This window comes from Lagenorhynchus albirostris, chromosome 3, assembly GCF_949774975.1.
Source record: "Lagenorhynchus albirostris chromosome 3, mLagAlb1.1, whole genome shotgun sequence".
Classification (NCBI taxonomy): domain Eukaryota; kingdom Metazoa; phylum Chordata; class Mammalia; order Artiodactyla; family Delphinidae; genus Lagenorhynchus; species Lagenorhynchus albirostris.
The window spans coordinates 163,183,072-163,205,755 of record NC_083097.1 but is presented as its reverse complement, the minus strand read 5'-3'; the positions used below and the strand labels follow the sequence as shown (position 1 = coordinate 163,205,755).

The window sequence follows — 22,684 nt, the reverse complement described above, 5'->3', positions numbered from 1 at the left end:
ATAAGCAATATCACATGGTATTTGTCTTTCTCTTTCTGACTGACCTTACTTAGTATGATAATTTCTAGTTGCACCCATGTTGCTGCAAATGCATTATTTCGTTCTTTTTAATGTCTGAGTAGTATTCCATTGTGCATTTGTACCACATTTTCTTTATCCATTCATTTGCTGACAGACATTTAGGTTGTTTCCATGTCTTGGCTATTGTGAGTAGTGCTGCTGTCAGCATAGGCGTGAATGTATTTTTTTTTAAGCTTACAAAACAATAGTTATTTAAATAGGCACTGACAGTTTCACATCAGTCTGCTCAATAATGTCTATGTAGCTTTTTTCTTTAAATCTTCTGGGCTGAAAGTATTTTAAAGTCTACTATATTTATGCTATTATTTTATTTATTTTAAAAATATTTATTTATTTATTTGGTTGTGCTGGGTCTTAGTTGCAGTTGCAGGCTCCTTAGTTGCAGCACATGGGCTCCTTAGTTGAGGCAGGCAGGCTCCTTGGTTGTGGCTCATGGGTTCCTTAGTTGTGGCATGCGAAATCTTAGTTGCGGCATGCATGTGGGAATCTAGTTCCCTGACCAGTGATCAAACCCGGGCCCCCTGCATTGGGAGCACAGAGTCTTATCCAGTGCGCCACCAGGGAAGTCCTCTATGCTATTATTTTATTAAAAGTACATTTTTTTTGTAGAAATCCCTCAACCAAACAAATCATGAGCATTTATCTACGTAGTGGCTGCTGCTGAGTTTCGGGGAATTAACTATCTGTGAGCCTTCCCTTCCTGGAGAAGTACCACACCAAGTGTCAACCAGTAGGTGTAATTCACAAGGACAAAGCCTCAGGAGCAGGCCAGGCCTAGGTCCAGAATGCTAAATGTCACAGTTGTGAGTCTGTTTTATAATTTTATAACAGCCTAACTCCAGATGTTTATTAGAAAAATATCCAGTTAAAAATTAATATAGACTATTTCCGTTGCAAAGCTGATTTTCGCTTTCACCCCCTAAACCATAGTGGAGGGTTAAAACTACTTAGGTACATCCTCTTTTCTACATGCATCCTGGCAACACAGACACTCATTGTCATCATTATCATTAGATGCCTCTGTTACATCAGATAGTAAAGATATGAAATAAACTTAAATGAATGCATATGAAATCTGTAATGTAGTGAAAGACAGAAAAATATTTTTGTTGTGAAGGTGAGGTACCAATATATTGTGATATTCTGCATTGTCCTTTTTTTTTTTTTAACTCCACTGTGGTGAAGTAACTTTCAATCTTGATTTTAAACCCTTGTTGGGTTTTTATTTAAGAATGTTGTTTATTTATTTTAAATTAATTTTTAATTGAAGTATAGTTGATTTACAATGCTATGTTAATTTCTGCTGTACAGCAAAGTACTGCTGTACTCAGTTATACACATATATACATTTTTAAAATATTCTTTTCTATTATGGTTTATTCCAGGATGTTGACTATAGTTCCCTGTGCTGTACAGTAGGACCTTGTTTATACATTCTATATGTAATGGATTGCATCTACTAACCCCAAACTTGCAGTCCATCCCTCCCCCATTCCCCCTCCCCATCGGCAACCATAAGTCTGTTCTCTATGTCTGTCTGTTTCTATTTCATAGATAGGTTCATTTGTGCCATATTTTAGATTCCACATATAAGTGATAACATATGGTATTTGTCTTTCTCTTTCTGACTTATTTCACTTAGTATGATAATCTCTAGCTCCATCCATGTTGCTACAAATGGCATTATTTCATTGTTTTTCTAAATGGCTGAGTAATATTCCATTGTGTGTGTATGTATGTGTATGTGTGTATATATATATACATATACATATATATATATATATATATATATATATACCACATCTTCTTTATCCATTCATCTGTTGATGGACATTTAGGTTGTTTCCATGTCTTGGCTATTGTGAATAGTGCTGCAATGAACATAGGGGTGGATGTATCTTTTTGAATTAGAGTTTTGTCTGGATATATGCCCAGGATTGCTGGATCATATGATAATTTTTTTTTAAGATTTTTTTTGATGTGGACCATTTTTAAAGTCTTTACTGAATTTGATACAATATTGCTTTTGTTTTATGTTTTGGCTTTTTGGCCGCAAGGCATGTGGGATCTTACCTCCCTGACCAGGGAACGAACCCACACCCCCTGAATTGGAAGGTGAAGTCTTAACCACTGGACCTCCAGGGAGGTCCCAAATTGTAAGTAACCCCCGAGGTAATTCTATTTTTAGTTTTCTGAGGAACCTCCATACTGTCTTCCACAGTGGCTGCAGATTGGAGTACATTTAATCAATGGAAATCCACTGGTGCTCAAAACCTCATTACTGGACTTACCTGGTTGTGCAGTGGTTAAGAATCCACCTGCCAATGCAGGGTACACGGCTTCGAGCCCTGGTCTGGGAAGATCCCACATGCTATGGAGCAACTAAGGCCGTGTGCCACAACTACTGAGCCTGTGCTCTAGAGCCCACGTGCCACAACTACTGAAGCTCGCGTACCTAGAGCCTGTGCTCCGCAACAAGAGAGGCCACGCAATGAGAAGCACGTGCACTGCAATGAAGACCCAACGCAGCCAAAAATAAATAAATAAAGTTAACAAACACACACACACACACACACAAAAACCTCATTACCATTTGAAGTGACTATTCACAAATGCCAATTTTTTTTTTCCGGCTGCACAGCGCGGCTTATGGGATCTTAGTTCACTGACCAGGGATCGAACCCAGGCCCCGGCAGTGAAATCCCTGAGTCCTAATCACTGGACCACCAGGGAATTCCTACAAATGCCACATTTTAAAATCATTGACTCTTTTCCCTTCTTTCCAGCAGGGACTGTGTTTCACGATAACCAGATCATGCCTGCTGATCAGAAGAAAGCTCTATTTCCAATAGAATGACAATTAATAAATGTAGGTGAAAGAATAAACTGAGGTAATCATTTCGTAATCCTTAATGATCTAATTTATTCAGTCAAGAATCATGACTGAGATTTAAAAAAATTTTTAAACCATCTTAACCGTTTTTAAGTGTACAGTTCAATGGCACTAAGTAATTTCACATTGTGGAACTATCAGTAGCATCCATCTCCAGAACTCTCTTCATCTTGTGAAACTGAAACTCTGTCCCCATTAAACACCAACTCCTAGGGGTGTGGAGGAGGGGTGGATTGGGAGTTTGGGATTAACAGATGCAAACTACTGTATAGAGAATGGATAAACAACAAGGTCCTACTATATAGCACAGGGAACTATATTCAGTATCCTGTGATAAACCATAAGGGAAAAGAATATGAAAAAGAATGTATATATATTTATAACTGAATCACTTTGTACAGCAGAAATTAATACAACATTGTAAATCAACTGTACTTCAATAAAATAAAATTTTAAAAAATATGTGGTATGTATACACAATGGAATATTACTCAGCCATAAAAAGAGTGAACTAATGCCATTTCCAGCAACATGGATGGACCTAGAGATTATCATACTAAGCAAAGTCAGTCAGACTGAGAAAGACAAATACCATATGATATCACTTACGTGTGGAATCTAAAATATGACACAAAGGAACTTACCTAAGAAACAGAAACAGACTCATAGACATAGAGAACAGACTTGTGGTCTCCAAGGAGGAGGGGTGTTGGGGGAGGGAAGAACTGGGAGTTTGGGGTTAGCAGGTGTAAGCTGTGATATATAGGATGGGTAAACAACAAGGTCCTACTATATAGAACAGGGAACTGTATTCAATATTCTGCGATAAACCATAATAGAAAAGAATATGAAAAGGAATATATATATGTATAACTGAATCACTTTGCAGTATGGTAGAAATTAACACAACATTGTAAATCAACTATACTTCAATTAAAACAAAAAAAGCAAAAAACCCCCCACTAACTCCTCATCCCTCCCCAACCTCAGCCCCTGGCACCCACCATTCTGCTTTCTGTCTCTCTGGATTTGACTCCTTTAGAGACCTCATATGAGTGGAATCACACAGTATTTGCTCTTTGTGACTGACTTATTTCACTGAGCATGATGTCCTCAAGGTACATCCACATTGTAGCAAGTGTCAGAAGTTCCTCCTCTCTTTTTTTTTTTTAAAATACTTTAGCCTTTTGGTTTTTTTTGGCTACACTGCACAGCTTGTGGGATCTTAGTTCCCCGACCAGGGATTGAACCCAGGCGCTTAGTGGTGAGAGCACAGAGTCCTAACCATTAGACCGCCAGGGAATTCTCAAAAGTTCCTTCCTATTTTTTTTAATAGTCTTTAAAATTATTGTTTAAATAAACATTTATTTTTGGCTGTGCACGGGCTTTCTCTAGTTGTGGCGAGCAGGGGTTACTCTTCGTTGAAGTGAGTGGGCTTCTCACTGCGGTGGCTTCTCTTGTTGCGGAGCACAGGCTCTAGGCACACGGGCTTCAGTAGTTGTGGCATGCGGGTTCAGTAGTTGTGGCTTGCGGGCTCTAGAGTGCAGGCTCAGTAGTTGTGGTGCATGGGCTTAGTTGCTCCACGGCATGTGGGATCTTCCCAGACCAGAGCTCGAACCTGTGTCCCCTGCATTGGCAGCCGGATTCTTAACCACTGCACCACCAGGGAAGTCCCTCGTGTTTATTTTTTGTTTGTTTGTTTTTGCGGTACGCGGGCCTCTCACTGCTGTGGCCTCTCCCGTTGCAGAGCACAGGCTCCAGACATGCAGGCTCAGCTACCATGGCTCACAGGCCCAACCACTCCACGGCATGTGGGATCTTCCTGGGCCGGGGCACGAACCCGTGTCCCCTGCATCAGCAGGTGGGCTCTCAACCACTGCGCCACCAGGGAAGCCCCCTCATTTTTAAGACTGAATAATGTTCCATTGTATGAATGGACCACATTTTGTTCATTCATCCGTTGATGGACACTGTGGTTGCTTCCACCTTTTGGCTAGTGTGAATCATGCTGCTATGAATGTGGATGTACAAATATCTGTTTGAGACCCCCATTTTTTTTAATCTTTTGGCCATGCTGCATGGCATGTGGGATCTTAGTTCCAGGGATCGAACCCATGCCCCCTGCAATGGAAGCTTGGAGTCTTAACCACTGGATTGCCAGGGAAGTCCTGAGACCACACTTGCAATTCCCAGTAGAATTGCTGGGTTATATTTCTATTCTACAGTAATTCTATTTCTAATTTTTTGTGGACCTGTCATACTGTTTTCCACAACAGCAGGGTGTTTTTCTTTTTGTCTTTATTTAGTTAAATAAGTATTCAAGGAACAGCTGAAGCCCATTTGTGTGCCATCTCGGATCCCCATCTGCTGCTTCCCCAGACACAACCACTATGAAAGTGTTGGTCTGTCTCCTTCCTGTCCAGGTTTTTCCACAGTTATCTTTTGTCCCTAAACTCAGTTATTCTGTGTCTTTAAAAACATTAGGTTAGGGCTTCCCTGGTGGCGCAGTGGTTGAGAGTCCGCCTGCCGATGCAGGGGACACGGGTTCGTGCCCCGGTCTGGGAAGATCCCACATGCTTCGGAGCGGCTGGGCCCGTGAGACATGGCCGCTGAGCCTGTGCCTCTGGAGCCTGTGCTTCGCAGCGGGAGAGGCCACAACAGTGGGAGGCCCGTGTACCACAAAAAGAAAACAACAACAACAAAAACACATTAGGTTAATCTATTCTACCACACATATCTATCTGCAACCTGCTTTTCTCCCTCAAGCATGTTTGCAGTTTTTAAAAAGCAAGCTATAGAAAAAAAGACATTGAATCTCACAACAGCCAAAACGAATGGTCAGCACTTGTTTCCTCTTTCTGTGTCATGAGGAAGCCTTTCTAACACCCCATCATCACCACAGTGACCATGATCAGGCACATGTGTAATATGCCTGTGAGCTTTGTCCACACTGACATGCAATCGTTTGCAACTACTAATCAAAAACTTACACAGACATCGTCACACAACCACTGATCTACTGCTGACTGTTACAGTCCTGGTTCCGGGGCTGGGCATGCACGTAGCAATAAGACAGACCAATGCCACCCCGGCCTGTCTCAAGAACAAGGCAGGCAGGCAAACTCCACAACGAACAAGGGGATTTGAAAGAGTGAGAACTTCTACAATCAAAATAAAGCAGAGAATTGGGATAGAGTGACTCTGATCTTTGCTTTGTGCCTCTCCAGATTTTATTATTAAAATGCAAAGATCTTATATGTACAGCTGGATTTTTTTTTAAGGGTCTGACTTTTTTTTAAGGGTAGCTGGATTTTTTAATGTGTGTATTTGTCTGTGTCATCAACCGCCCAGATCAAGATGGAGAAAATTCCCATCACCTGCCTGGCACCCCTCGCAAGTGGGTCCCATCCCCATTAAGAGATGGTCACAGTTCTGATTTCTGTTACTAAGCATTAGTTTCGCCTGAGAATTTCATACCAATGGAATCATATAGTATCTATTGTTTTGTGTCTGTGACATGCATCCATGTCACCGTGCATCAATGTCATTTGCCCCTCTTTATTGCTACGTGGTACTCCATTGTAGAGATGGAAGACAGTTTTTTGTCCATCCATTTGTTGATAGACTTTTGAGTTGTCTTATGACCTGAACTGTGTCCCCCCGAAATTCATATGTTGAAGCCCTAACCCCCAGTACCTCTGAATGTGAGTGTATTTGGAGATAGAGTCTTTAAAGAAGTGATTGAATTAAAATGAGGTCATTAGGATTTGCAGCAGCATGGATGGACCTACAGATTATCGTACTACGTGAAGAAAGAGAAAGACAAATACCATAAGATATCACTTACATGTGGAATCTAAACTGTGATACAAATGAACTTATGAAACAAAAACAGATTCACAGATATAGAAAACAAACTTATGGTTACCAAAGGGGAAAGGGGGTAGGGGAGGGATAAATTAGGAGTTTGAGATTAGCAGATAAAATATACTATATATAAAATAGATAAACAGCAGGGTCTTATTGTATAGCACAGGGAACTATATTCAATATCCTATAATAAACCATATTATAGGATATAATAAACCCTCCCTCCCTCCCTCCATGTCTCTCCCTCTCCCTCCATCTCTCCCTCTCCCTCCATCTCTCCCTATTTGCAGGACTTCTATTCTTTACTTTTCAGGCGTGTTTTATGGCCCAGAATGTGGTCTGTCTGGTAAATGTTCCATGTTATCTTGAGAAGAATGGCTAGTCTGCTGTTGTTGGATGATGTATTCTATAAATATCAAATAAAACCAGTTGATTGATGGTACTGTTCTCTTCAAAAATATGTTTACTGACTTTCTGCCTGCAGGATTTGTCAGTTACTGACAGTGACATTGAAATGTTCAGTTAGAATTGTAGATTTGTCTACCTCATATTCCAGTTTTTTACATTTTTGCATCACTTATTCTGTCAGTCTGTTTCAGCACATGTATAATAAAGGCTTATTATGTCTTCCTGGAGATTTGGCACTTTTTATCTGTATGTAATGCCCCTCTTTCTCCCTGATAATTTTCCTTGTTCTGAAATCAGCTTTGTGTGAAATTAATAGTTATTTTAAATTAATAGCCGGGTCATTCAAAAATCTCTCCTGTACCTGAGTATTGTTTTGATGATTGCTTTCTCTATTCACAATGTGTTTTCTCTTTTTTTTTTCCATTACTTTATTTATTTATTTTTTTAACATCTTTATTGGGGTATAATTGCTTTACAATGGTGTGTTAGTTTCTGCTTTATAACAAAGTGAATCAGTTGTACATATACATATGTTCCCATATGTCTTCCCTCTTGTGTCTCCCTCCCTCCCACCCTCTCTATCCCACCCCTCCAGGCTGTCACAAAGCACCGAGCCAATATCCCTGTGCCATGCGGCTGCTTCCCACTAGCTATCTACCTTACTACGTTTGTTAGTGTGTATATGTCCATGACTCTCTCTCGCCCTGTCACAGCTCACCCTTCCCCCTCCCCATAACCTCAAGTCCGTTCTCTAGTAGGTCTGCGTCTTTATTCCTGCCTTACCCCTAGGTTCTTCATGACATTTTTTCCCTTAAATTCTATATATATGTGTTAGCATACGGTATTTGTCTTTCTCTTTCTGACTTACTTCACTCTGTATGACAGACTCTAGGTCTATCCACCTCATTACAAATAGCTCAATTTCGTTTCTTTTTATGGCTGAGTAATATTCCATTGTATATATGTGCCACATCTTCTTTATCCATTCATCCGATGATGGGCACTTAGGTTGTTTCCATACAATGTGTTTTCTCTTACCTTTTAGTATGCCTTCTAATTTTTGGTTGAAAACCAGATGTATCAGGTAATTTGAGGTAAATATGTCTTTAGTGTGAGGTTTTATGTGTTCTTGAACAGGAGATTAGAGTATGTTTAATGCTTGACATAGCTGTAAGTATCAGGAGCTTCAATATCCTCTACTGCCCTTGAATTTTTCTTCCTCGTGTTTGAGTAGTCCCAGAAGCTCATTCTTGAGTAGAGTCTATGTCTTGCAGCTCTCTGTTTTAATCCACTGTTACTGTATTGGGACCCTAATGATATATGGTGGTAAGGTCTTTGGGATGGAATATGTTCCATTATGTTATGATTGAGCCTGCAGTGTTTTGGTGGAGGAGACTGTGCATAGGACTGTTTCTATGGACTGGACTACGAAAATCAGAGAAAGTTCTCAGCCCTTCTTTTTTTCCTTTTTTTTTTTTTTTAAATCAGAGAGGAAAGCTGAAAAGGGCTGGAGTTGCATAATTGCTCTTTCTCTAATCAGATAAAGCGTTGGCAAGCTAGTTTCCTTTGAGAAATAGCCTAAGATGCAAAGAACAGAATGCACTGTGTATATATCAAAATATTTCCCTGTTTGCTGCATGAAGCATGAGGCAATTTTTAAAAAAAAAATATTTATGGTAAGAACATAGTTTGGCTCCTTCAGGAAGAATTCATGAATTGTGGGTGGCCCTCTAAGACTGGGTTCTGCAGACCTTTTAATTCTCGAGCTAGTTTACACTGTGTCTCCAGCAATTCATGTGTTCCTACAGTTTACTGGCTCGACTGGCTTCTGCTCCCGGTTTATTCCGCAAAGGCAATTTTTAGGAGAGTAGGGCAAGTGTAAGTGGGTGCAGGTGGCTGCAGCAAAGAGGAGAGTGGGTTGGGCCTCTAATGTATCAAGGAGTTGAGTTTGGGTATTCAGGGTTTGACCCTCCTATCCACTGGCACAAAGAGAAAAGAGGCATGTGTCTACCTTTGTAACTTGATTGCCTATTGCGGACCAGGCAGGGTGAGTATCTAAAACCAATTAACAGTCACACATTGAAAGTGGAATCAGTGTCTTTATTAAAGTCACTCCTGATGATTGTGGACTGAATTATGCCACATCTCACAAGAATTTGAGTAGCCATGTGAAAAGCACAAGCAACATGTTAAAATGAGGAAGTCTTGAAAAAAGCATTCCAATTCCAGTCATCCTAAGGAGTTGGAGAAATCCAGGAAAATATGTCAGTGGGGTTCCAGAACTCAATTCAATTACCTTAGTTATGTTATTCATTATTTTCATTTGTTTTCTCATGTGTTGAGTTATTGGTGGCCCCTTGCCATGTTGTTTACCCACAGGCAGCAAGCAATCCTTTAAGGGAACAGAACTTTCCCCGGGTGGCCAATAGTCTAAAGCCAACTAGTCATCAGCCACCATGGCTGCCAGGGAGTTCCCCTTCATGGAAAGTCTCTAAAATGTTAGTTGCCTGCTGCATGTGTTTAGAGTGTTTCAGACATTTCTTGACTGGGATCAGTGATGTGAGTTTGTTGAATGGCATCGTGTGCCCTGGGCAATGCCAGTGACTCTCAGGACAGTGAGTGCAATCGGTAGGAAAACACATTTGTGTTGGGAAGGGCCACAGCGTGTTATGAAGGAGGATGCCCCAAATAAAATATTGACATCCAGGGTACAGAGTATAGGTGGTGTTAGGAGGAAGGTCCGGTGGTGGGATATGAGTGTTTGCTACTGGAAACTCTTACAGTAAACAAAAGGATTGTTGAGAATGACCATTTGACAGAAATGTCTCGTGCAGAAAGGCCTCTATTTATAAGGTGTCACTAAGCCTGATGATCAGAACAAAGTAATGGGCCCATGTACCGAGGTGGGTGGTGGGTGGGAGGGTCTAACTAATGCCTCAAACAGCAGGAAGACTCATTTAGAAGTTAACACAGTTTGTCTAAGGAAGCCATTCTAACTTCTGTGAGGGCTGTATCCTGGGGTCATAAGAAGTAAAAGTGCCACAGAATGCCTTTTTCTAGAGCCCAGTGTCTTGAGGGTTTTTTTGGTTTTTGAGAAATGAGTAGGTCACATCAGTGTCTTGGTGAGTCCTTCCGTTTTGGCTTCATCAGTGGTGTGTCTAATAGGATAAGTGAGGAGTATGTCTATATAAGTATATACCATGGTCAGAGCATATAGCAAGTAGTCCTGCTGAGGGGATGAAGGGTCCTATTAGGTCTATTTTCCATCAGCTGTAGGGACCCCTTCCTCAGCCTGCAAATTATGTCCATTGATTATACTACTAGGGGCATTGTTTTCCTTATCAGGTAAACTTGACAGTTAGTAAGTTAGCCATGGCAGAGGGGAGTCCCTTGCATCCTAGAGCTTTAGGGCTTTAGGGTAGAGCTTTAGCCTAGAGCTTTAGGGTAGAGGTCTCTCAACGGTTTCACACATCATGGGCCCACAGAGACAAGATTAATGCCATCAGGTTTGAGAGGTTTCTTACGTGCAGAGTTTCATATGTGCAGTTAGGAGTGACCTTGATTGGGTAACTGTGAAGCAAGACATTCCCAGAGTTCTTTATTCCAGAGTGGTGATAAGGAGTTCTTGTCACTGTTGGTGGGACTGGATAGCAAGATCATTGGCAACGGTCAGAGGATCTGTGAAAATGTGCAGATGAGTTTGACTATTGGCCAGGGCATCCTGTAGTGCTAGTGTGCTTGCTGGAATTTGAGCGGATGCTTGGGTGCAGTTTTTATCAGGGATATCTTCTTTGATCGGGGGCAGAACCTGCCATTCTCTCCAGTGGACTCCATCGGTGTGGTGGTAGCACATGGTCTATAAAGTATATGAACTCTCATGGTCCTTCATGTGATCCTAAGCGACTCTCCAAATGGCCAATGAGTCTAGAAAAGGGGTGACCTCCTCCAGAACAACTGCATTACTCAGAAGGGAACACACTTTCTCCTGTAGTTGAGATGTGCCAGAGGTCCCAATTTTGGCTTTATCCTGTAGGTACCATTATCCTTTCAATGAGGAAGCCTCTGTGGTGAAAAAGCCTGAGGGATCCTGGCTTCACGACTCAAGACAAAATGGAAAGCTGGCTACACTGAATCATCAGCTCAGGGCCTCTGAGATCCTCCATTTCCAGACTGTGTCCATTACCAACAGTGGCTGCTCTGTGTTTAGCACTAGGCTGAGAATAGTTTCTTACACCAGAATGTCCTGGTTTATGGCCATCATGGGTGGTTTAGAGACTTGAGAGGCATGAGGGGTGGCTGCTAGGGCCTTTGTGGTGTAGGAGTGTGGGGAGGGCAACGCTAACGTAGTGCCTGTTATTTGGTCAGAGTCTAGATCCTTTTGTTTTCCTGTTCAAAATCTGCTGATGTTTAAGTATTTTGTAAGTAAGCAAGTAGAGATGATAATTATGGGACACCTGGGATTGTTGCAGCTGAGAGGTATGTACCCATGACATGGGTTTGACCACTGTTTCTTCCACCATCTCAGCTCACAACCCCCTGGTGTTGCCACAGAGAAATTTTCCAGAGTGGGGCAGGTGTGGATTTCTAAAGATGTTTGCCAGTAGGGGGCACAGAGTAGGCTTGAGCTGGAAAACATAGAGCTGGAAATGGCCTAAAGATGAGCCTGGAAAAGATATGATGCTGATGATCATGAATTAGGATGTTCCCAGGCAGATTCCACTTGGGGAGACTGTGGGATACACCTTTATGTTTCAGAAACATAGTACTTCCAAAGATCTGACCGTGGAACCTAACTTAAACTCAAAAGATCTGGGAGCCCTCTCACTCCACTCCTGTTATGAGATGAGGGCCAGTACAGCCCTAGAGGGTGTTTTCTAAATTGAGATTTCAAGAGAGGCCTGTTGAGGACTGAGTCCTTCTTCCTGGTCCTTCAGTTCTTTGTAAGTAGTACCAAAAGGTGGTGGAAATAACTGTTGCACATGTAAAAATCAAGATTCAGCAAAGATTAACATTTTCCTAGCATGTGAAAGCATTGCTTTTTGTTAGTTATTTTAAATACCTATATATACCATATTTTAAGTGTAGTTGTGAGTTTTCACAAATGTACAGTAACGTTACCACCAAAAGATGGGTTATACTCCATCACCCCAAAAGAACATTTTTGTGATGCCCCTTTCTACCAAACCCCTTCACCACTGACTGATGGTTTAGGTCCCTAGGTATGCCTTTCCAGAATGTAACATAAATAGAACATATTGCCACTTGAGTCATCTGTGAAATTTGATGCCATATTTTCTTTCAAAGTGAGTAATTTCTTGCAGTGTTATTCTTCTTTTTTTAAAAAATTATTTATTTGGCTGTGTCAGGTCTTAGCTGCAGCATATGGGCTCTTCAGTTGCAGCATGCAGTATCTTTAGTTGTGGCACGTGGGTTCTAGTTCCCTGACCAGGGATTGAACCTGGGCCTCTTGCATTAGGAGCACAGAGTCTTAGCCACTGGACCACCAGGGAAGTCCCTTGCAGTGTTCTTCTGAGTTTAAAATTTTGACAAGTGATAAGTTGGTGGCATACATTAGGCTTTCAAAACTGAGATTCCATTACTGTGAGCTCTGTACGTTTGGGTAATAACCTCTTCTACCATGGTTAACCTTCTCATTAAGACGTTAGGAATGATGGAAGGAATGACTTGCAGGGACGTCAAAAGGGAGACTAATAATTATGAAATGACAATCTTTACAGTGCTAAGAAAATGTAAGTTAGCACTAAAAATGGACAGAATTTGGCTTTCCTTTGCTCTTTAATAAAACTCAGAGCTGTTACTTTTGTATCCTCCTACTCTAGAATATGTGCTTTAAGTCTAAGCATATAGAAATGATACCTGTGAACAGTAAGATGGGATATGAGGCTTCGTGGGTCACTGAAAATAAAAAGCTTTCAACTAATTCTCTTATAGAAAGGCATTAAAATTTTCCACTATCTCCTTTCACATTATATTAGGATATTACTCAAAATTATACCCTCTCTCTGTAGCTCACCTCAGTTATTCCTTGGATGATTGCCTTCTAAACATCGATAGCTCTTTTTGTTGTTTCCACCAGGAAATCACAGTAGACTTACATACATATCACTCTACTCACGGTATAAACTCAGGCTGGGCTAGAACAGTGCAGATGAACATAACCTTTTCTCAGACTGGGGGGAACTCCAGGGTTTAATAGAGTATATACTGTTTCAGTCAGTATACAAGCAAAATGAAAATGCCAAATATAAAACTTGAAATAGTTAAAGTGAATAGTTTCTTAAAGGATGTTAAACAAAAAGATGCCACAAATATCTGTGGCCGGATCAAAGGAAAGTCTCAAGTCCCAGAAACCTATGTCCAAACTCATGATCACATGTTGTGTACAGGAAACTGTAAAAATGAAGATGAACTATATCTATATCTTTACCTTTATGGGGAATCTTTACTGTTAATCAAAGAAAGCAGGACTTTCTACACTGCTGCCCTCTATTTACTTCCACACCCAAGCAGTTCCTGTAAGTTAATAGAAATGCAAGTGATCAATAATGACATCCTCACTCACTTGAGGCTCCTACCCTCATAAGAAAGATATACACACACTCCCAGCCTCTCTATTATCTGACATGTCATTATTTACTTTCCTTCAAAGCTCTCATTTCCATCTTATAAACCAAAGCTTCATAAGTTGTTAACTATCTCCCTTTTCCCACAAAAATATGAGCAGCAGGACTGTAAGAACTTGTTTCATGCCTCTATATCCAAATCCTAGAGTGCCTTATTTGTGCTAAACTGGGTATGTGTTGAATCTAGTGCCAGGCATGTTGAAATAGCATCAAGAGTATAGTCTCTGAGCAAGAAATGCTTAACTAGAACAGTGATCCTGTGTTTCTCTCTTGCTAGGTTTGTGTTCTCTCACAATTTACCTGAACATATAGGTATCAGCTGAGTTATAAAGGAGATATTAAAAGGTATTGTATACTTTACTAAGAAGTGAATTTATATATTTTCACTGAGGTACTTTATGGTAAACACTATCCATCCAGTATACCACAGGAAGTATAAGAGTGTTTAGATAATGGGTAGGAAAGGTAAAAAGTAACACTAGGGGACTGGATGCTGGCCTTGTGTTCTTTTATCATGTTGAAGAGAAAAATGTCAAACACTTGCATCATCAGACAAAGCTGTTCAGTGATCGCAAATGGATCAAGACAAAAATAAGGGTATTTTGTAACCATATCACTAAAAACGATGAGACAGTTCCAAATCATAAAAATTACCAAGATTCTGCTCTTCTCAATAATATGACTGACTGTGGAGCTTCCTGTGAATTAGATTTAGCTTCACTACACTGTTTTTGTCTTCTAGAAAACATTGATTATGATTACCTATGATAGAATTAAGTTCACCTTCTTGCAGCATCCAGTACATCCAGAAATATCTTGCTTCCCTGAAGAGTAATCAAATCACCTACCAAAAGCCAAATTGTAAATCCTTTTGAGCACCCTTACTGATAAATCCAGTCATTTAGGGTTTGTGGTCATTCTGAGTACTACAATTTAGGACACCACTCTTGTTGACTGCTGGTGTGATCCCAGTGGGTTCTGGCCACATGACGCTGACAAAACAAATGAGAAATTCGTTTCAAGACAAAAATCGTAACTATGTAGAAATAAAAATAAAATTTACCCGAGGAAAGAAATACCGGAACATGTATACACAAGGGATTATTGAATGAGAACGTGTAGCAATTAACTTGACCAAATTACAAAGTTCACCTGAAAATTCATAGTCACAACAGAATATTTAAATATACGTGTTCAGGAAATGAAAAACACGTTTATTAGTGTGCAAATTGTATGAAAACAGTTAATGAAAATATTTCTAAGAAACAACAGAAGATTTTGTTCAACAAAAATGTATTGTTTGTAATCACAATCAAACATAATTGAAAATGTACTGAGGAATTGTGTACAGCTGTGAGCAACGGGAAGCACCCACAATCTGCCTGATATAAGGAAGGTGGAGGGGCTGGGCCAGGGCAGTCACTGAACAGTGCAGCAGAGGAACAAACTCCAATATGGTTCTTTTGGACTGTGCAACCATAGCTGTCATAGTGGAATCAGGAACACATGGTCACTATCAGTATTACCAGAATTAGGTGTTTACTACACAAATTAGACCTTATATGAATATGATCTAGAGAAGATGGACGTCCAAGCATCAGAGAACACTCTGAACCATGAAAGTTAGAATTAGTTGCCTGGTGGACTCATGGAAACTTGCAGGAAAATCCAAATCCAAAATACGATGGATCTTTGATGTGGAACTTGTGAAGATGTGTGGAAACCTACACGTCTGAGAAAATGGAAGTCAACCAGCTGATTATGGTTTCCAGGATACTCTGGATTGGCAGGGTAAGGAATCAGGAAAACAGGCTAGAACAAGTGTCCTCAAAGTTCCTGCACGTCTGTCTCCCTGCACGCTGCTGAAATCTGACTAATGCCTCCTGTACTTCTGAATTTCAAATCTCATGCAAGTGAGGCTACATGTGAATTCTCACATGGAACCATAAGAGAAATGGATTATAGAAAATGTCACATTACCCAGGTGACAAAACAAGGTAGGAAAGCCAACTCCAATTCTACATTTTATTGTTCAGTGACAGGTCTGTCTTAACAATTATTTTTTTTAGTAGTTATTTATTTATTTGGCTGCATTGGGTCTTAGTTGCAGCATGTGGAATTTTTATTTTTGTAGCATGTGAACTCTTAGTTGCAGCATGTGGAATCTAGTTCCCTGACCAGGGATCGAACCCGGCCCCCTGGCATTGGGAGTGCGGAGTCTTGGCCACTGGATCACCAGGGAAGTCCCTCTTAACACATTATTGACAAGAGGTGTATTAATATATCTTTTGTTACCTGAATGTTATTGACCAGAGATGTACCAATACGTTTTTAGAGAGTGATACAATTAACATCACTGTGCAGAGTTGTTAGAGCTTAAAATTGATCAAGGTTCATTATACAACTTGTGATTGTCATTATCATTCACACTTTGCTCCATTAGGTTTTTGTTCCAACCTTGTTATCTATTATAAACGCAAGTTTATGGCCATACAATTTTCAAAAATGATGCATCGTGAAATTTTGAGTGAAGAAGAATTTTTTGGTGAATTTTATGCAGATACTTTCTCTGATTGTCCATGTGACGTATATACTAGTGTCTCAGAATATAGTTCTGATTCAGACAATGTGAATATTAGACCAACAAAAAGACAAAAAACCTTAATGATTGATTCTGATACAGGAAATGAAAATGTAACTCACAGTGCTGGAGAATGCTCCTTTGCTTCTACAGAAGAGTGGACTGAAGACAACATTTCCTGAAAATCAGAAGACTCTACAGTGTGCCAGGTGCAAATAACCCACAAAGTGTTAGTGAAATAACAATATTTGGTAACAACTTTCTTGAGTTGGTTCCTTCTCAAACAAACTTGTATCACCAACAGAATGAAAAATCATATAAAAAGTATGGTAAGGCTTTAAAATGGACTGATGTAACCAACAGTGACACAAAGAAGTTTCTTGGGCTAATACTTTCGATGGGACAAATAAGAAAGTCACACTGGAAAGAATATTGGTCGACTGATCCCTTAATTGAAACACCTATCTATCTTTCGAAAGATTATGAAGAGAAAAAGGTTTGAACAAATAGACATTTCTTCACTTTAATGATAACTCGGAAAACTCCACTTCCTGCAGCATTTCAAAAGTTAAACCTCTTTTGGATTATTTTCTATCAAAATTTCAATCAATCTGTATACCCAAACAAGAGCTATCACTTGACGAGAGAATGATAAAGTGGAGAGGACAACTCAGATTCAAATCCTGGAAAACTTACAAAATATGGAATTTTGGTCAGAATTGTTAGCGAAAGTGAAACTGGTTATATATGCAACCTTGAGATTTACACAGGTGAAGTAAAGAAACAATATTATCAGTCGTACAACCTTATCTTGGTTCATGGCACCATATTTACCAAGACAATTATTACAACAGTGTGTCCACATCTGAAATACTACTGAAAAATAAAACAGTGTGTTCACATCTGAAATACTGTTGAAATATAAAACCAGAGTTTGTGGGACTATAGGAGAATCATGGTCTACCAAACCAATTAAAGGAGAAATCTAAAAATCTACAGAGGGGAGAAATAACATCCTTATGGAAGGGAGAAGTGATTCTTCCTATATGGAAAGACAAGAGGCTAGTCCACAGGGTGACAACTATTCATGATGCTTCCATAGCATCTACAGGAAAGGAAGACAGGAGGACTGGCCATCAGATAACTAAGCCCATTTGTATATTAGAGTATAATAAATATATGAAAGGAGTCGATCGATCTGATCAGTATCTGGCAAACTTCAATATCCTCTGGAAAACTTGAAAATGGTATAAGAAAGTGGGTTTCCATTTGAGTAACTGCGGTTTATTCAATGCATTTAAATTTATTGTAGTCTTAATTAAATGACTTACAAGCAATTGTTGTTAGCAGTAGCTAGAGAATGGGTAACTGACCATTCTGGTGAATGCAGTGGTAGTCCTGCACCTGGTCCTTCTTGTGACGTTTTTAAAAGAGTCCCCCGCAAAGATCCACCTTGTCGACTATCAGGTAAAATAAACGAACATATTCTAGAGGAAATAATATCCACAGGACCAAAAAAAAAAAAAAAAAAAAAAAAAGCCGCCAGAAAGTCTGCTCTTCCAGGGGAAAGCACAGTGAAACACGGTATGTTTGTAATAGATGTTCTGCTTGCTATACTGCCTATCACACTCTAAAGAAATATTAGAATGCTTTTGTAAGACATGTACAAAGTTTCAAATAAATACATTGAGTGCAAAAAAAGTTGTTGATATTTACTCAAATGTGGGTGTTTCAATATTCATTTACATAACAAATTGCCAGCCACAGGTGTTAGTTTCTGCAAAAATCCCCTGGTCAATTATGTGTTAATGCAAACTCTTTATTATTCAAATCCTAGCCAGATGGAATGACAAAGAGCAAAGGGCAAAACATAGAAATAATTCACATGAGACTATATACTCTATGATATTTACAAATTTATGCCATCTTTTACTAGTCATACATATACATATGTTCCCATATCTCTTCCCTCTTGTGTCTCCCTCCCTCCCACCCTCCCTATCCCACCCCTCCAGGCTGTCACAAAGCACCAAGCCAATATCCCTGTGCCATGCGGCTGCTTCCAACTAGCTATCTACCTTACGTTTGTTAGTGTGTATATGTCCATGACTCTCTCTCGCCCTGTCACAGCTCACCCTTCCCCCTCCCCATAACCTCAAGTCCGTTCTCTAGGAGGTCTGCGTCTTTATTCCTGCCTTACCCCTAGGTTCTTCATGACATTTTTTTTCTTAAATTCCATATATATGTGTTAGCATACGGTATTTGTCTTTTTCTTTCTGACTTACTTCACTCTGTATGACAGACTCTAGGTCTATCCACCTCATTACAAATAGCTCAATTTCGTTTCTTTTTATGGCTGAGTAATATTCCATTGTATATATGTGCCACATCTTCTTTATCCATTCATCCGATGATGGGCACTTAGGTTGTTTCCATCTCCTGGCTATTGTAAATAGAGCTGCAATGAACATTTTGGTACATGACTCTTTTTGAATTATGGTTTTCTCAGGGTATATGCCCAGTAGTGGGATTGCTGGGTCATATGGTAGTTCTATTTGTAGCTTTTTAAGGAACCTCCATACTGTTCTCCACAGTGGCTGTATCAATTTACATTCCCACCAACAGTGTAAGAGGGTTCCCTTTTCTCCACACCCTCTCCAGCATTTATTGTTTCTAGATTTTTTGATGATGGCCATCTTGACTGGTGTGAGATGATATCTCATTGTAGTTTTGATTTGCATTTCTCTAATGATTAATGATGTTGAGCATTCTTTCATGTGTTTGTTGGCAGTCTGTATATCTTCTTTGGAGAAATGTCTATTTAGGTCTTCTGCCCATTTTTGTATTGGGTTGTTTGTTCTTATGTTCTTGAGCTGCATGCGCTGCTTGTAAATTTTGGAGATTAATCCTTTGTCAGTTGGTTCATTTGGATATATTTTCTCCCATCCTGAGTGTTGTCTTTTGGTCTTGTTTATGGTTTCCTTTGCTGTGCAAAAGCTTTGAAGTTTCATTAGGTCCCATTTGTTTGTGTTTTTATTTCCATTACTCTAGGAGGTGGGTCAGAAAGGATCTTGCTGTGATTTATGTCATAGAGTGTTCTGCCTATGTTTTCCTCTAAGAGTTTGATAGTTTCTGGCCTTACATTTAGGTCTTTAATCCATTTTGAGCTTTTTATTTTATTTTATTTTATTTTTATTGTTTGGCTACGTTGGGTCTTTGTTGCTGTGCATGGGTTTTCTCTGGTTGCAGTGAGCAGGGGCTGCTCTTCATTGCAGTGCACAGGCTTCTCATTGCAGTGGCTTCTCTTGTTGTGGAACATGGGCTCTAGGCACGTGGGCTTCAGGAGTTGTGGCTCTCGGGCTCTAGAGCGCAGGCTCAGTAGTTGTGGCGCACGGGCCTAGTTGCTCTGCGGCATGTGGGATCTTCCCGGACCAGGGCTCGAACCCGTGTCCCCTGCATTAGCAGGCGGATTCCTGACCACTGTGCCACTGGGAAGCCCTTGTGCTTATTTTTGTGTATGGTGTTAGGGAGTGATCTAATCTCATACTTTTACATGTACCTGTCCAGTTTTCCCAGCACCACTTAATGAAGAGGCTGTCCTTTCTCCACTGTACATTCCTGCCACCTTTATCAAAGATAAGGTGTCCATATGTGCGTGGGTTTATCTCTGGGCTTTCTATCCTGTTCCATTGATCTATCTTTCTGTTTTTGTGCCAGTACCATACTGTCTTGATTACTGTAGCTTTGTAGTATAGTCTGAAGTCAGGGAGCCTGATTACTCCAGCTCCTTTTTTCGTTCTCAAGATTGCTTTGGCTATTCGGGGTCTTTTGTGTTTCCATACAAATTGCAAAATTTTTTGTTCTAGTTCTGTGAAAAATGCCAGTGGTAGTTTGATAGGGATTCCATTGAATCTATAGATTGCTTTGGGTAGTAGAGTCATTTTCACAATGTTGATTCTTCCAATCCAAGAACATGGTATATCTCTCCATCCATTTGTATTAATTTTAATTTCTCTCATCAGTGTCTTATAATTTTCTGCATACAGGTCTTTTGTCTCCTTGGGTAGGTTTATTCCTAGATATTTTATTCTTTTTGTTGCAATGGTAAATGGGAGTGTTTTCTTGATTTCACTTTCAGATTTTTCATCATTAGTATATAGGAATGCCAGAGATTTCTGTGCATTAATTTTGTATCCTGCCACTTTACCAAATTCATTGATTAGCTCTAGTAGTTTCCTGGTAGCATCTTTAGGATTCTCTATGTATAGGATCATGTCATCTGCAAACAGTGACAGCTTTACTTCTTTTCCGATTTGGATTCCTTTTATTTCCTTTTCTTCTCTGACTGCTGTGGCTAAAACTTCCAAAACTATGTTGAATAAAAGTGGTGAGAGTGGGCAACCTTGTCTTGTTCCTGATCTTAGTGGAAATGCTTTCAGTTTTTCACCATTGAGGATGATGTTTGCTGTGGGCTTGTCATATATGGCCTTTATTATGTTGAGGAAAGTTCTCTCTATGCCTACTTTCTGCAGGGTTTTTATGATAAATGGGTGTTGAATTTTGTCAAAAGCTTTCTCTGCATCTATTGAGATGATCATATGGTTTTTCTCCTTCAATTTGTTAATATGGTTTATCACATTGATAGATTTGCGTATATTGAAGAATCCTTGCATTCCTGGAATAAACCCCACTTGATCATGGTGTATGATCCTTTTAATGTGCTGTTGGATTCTGTTTGCTAGTATTTTGTTGAGGATTTTTGCATCTATGTTCATCAGTGATATTGGCCTGTAGTTTTCTTTCTTTGTGACATCCTTGTCTGGTTTTGGTATCAAGGTGATGGTGGCCTCGTAGCAGGAATTTGGGAGTGTTCCTCCCTCTGCTATATTTTGGAAGAGTTTGAGAAGGATAGGTGTTAGCTCCTCTCTAAATGTTTGATAGAATTCGCCTGTGAAGCCATCTGGTCCTGGGCTTTTGTTGGAAGATTTTTCATCACAATTTCAATTTCAGTGCTTGTGATTGGTCTGTTCATATTTTCTATTTCTTCCTGATTCAGTCTTGGCAGGTTGTGCATTTCTAAAAATTTGTCCATTTCATCCAGATTGTCCATTTTATTGGCATAGAGTTGCTTGTAGTAGTCTCTCATGATCTTTTTTATTTCTGCAGTGTCAGTTGTTACCTCTCCTTTTTCATTTCTAATTCTATTGACTTCAGTCTTCTCCCTTTTTTTCTTGATGAGTCTGGCTAGTGGTTTATCTATTTTGTTTATCTTCTCAAAGAACCAGCTTTTAGTTTTATTGATCTTTGCTATTGTTTCCTTCATTTCTTTTTCATTTATTTCTGATCTGATTTTTATGATTTCTTTCCTTCTGCTAGCTTTGGGGTTTTTTTGTTCTTTTCTCTAATTGCTTGAGGTGCAAGGTTAGGTTGTTTATTCCAGATGTTTCCTGCCTCTTAAGGTGGGCTTGTATTGCTATAAACTTCCCCCTTAGAACTGCTTTTGCTGCATCCCATAGGTTTTGGGTCGTTGTGTCTCCATTGTCATTTGTTTCTAGGTATTTTTTTATTTCCTCTTTGATTTCTTCAGTGATCACTTGGTTATTAAGTAGTGTATTGTTTAGCCTCCATGTGTTTGTATTTTTTACAGATCTTTTCCTGTAATTGATATCTAGTCTCATGGCATTGTGGTCAGAAAAGATACTTGATACAATTTCAATTTTCTTAAATTTACCAAGGCTTGATTTGTGACCCAAACATGATCTATCCTGGAGAATGTTCCATGAGCACTTGAGAAAAATGTGTATTCTGTTGTTTTTGGATGGAGTGTCCTATAAGTATCAATTAAGTTCATCTTGTTTAATGTATCATTTAAAGCTTGTGTTTCCTTATTTATTTTCATTTTGGATGATCTGTCATTGGTGAAAGTGGGGTGTTAAAGTCCCCTACTATGAATGTGTTACTGTCGATTTCCCCTTTTATGGCTGTTAGTATTTGCCTTATGTATTGAGGTGCTCCTATGATGGGTGCATAAATATTTACAATTGTTATATCTTCTTCTTGGCTCGATCCCTTGATCATTATGTAGTGTCCTTGTCTCTTTTAATAGTCCTTATTTTAAAGTCTATTTTGTCTGATATGAGAATTGCTACTCCAGCTTTCTTTTGCTTTCCATTTGCATGGAATATCTTTTTCCATCCCCTCACTTTC

General features: G+C 39.6%; 1 non-coding gene across 1 annotated transcript; it reads right to left on the bottom strand.

Moving 5' to 3' along the window:
- Window positions 1-12,689: 12,689 nt before the first annotated feature.
- TRNAR-CCU (transfer RNA arginine (anticodon CCU)) lies at window positions 12,690-12,762 on the bottom strand. Its single transcript has one exon. It is a non-coding gene; the product is annotated as a tRNA-Arg (tRNA).
- Window positions 12,763-22,684: the final 9,922 nt, after the last annotated feature.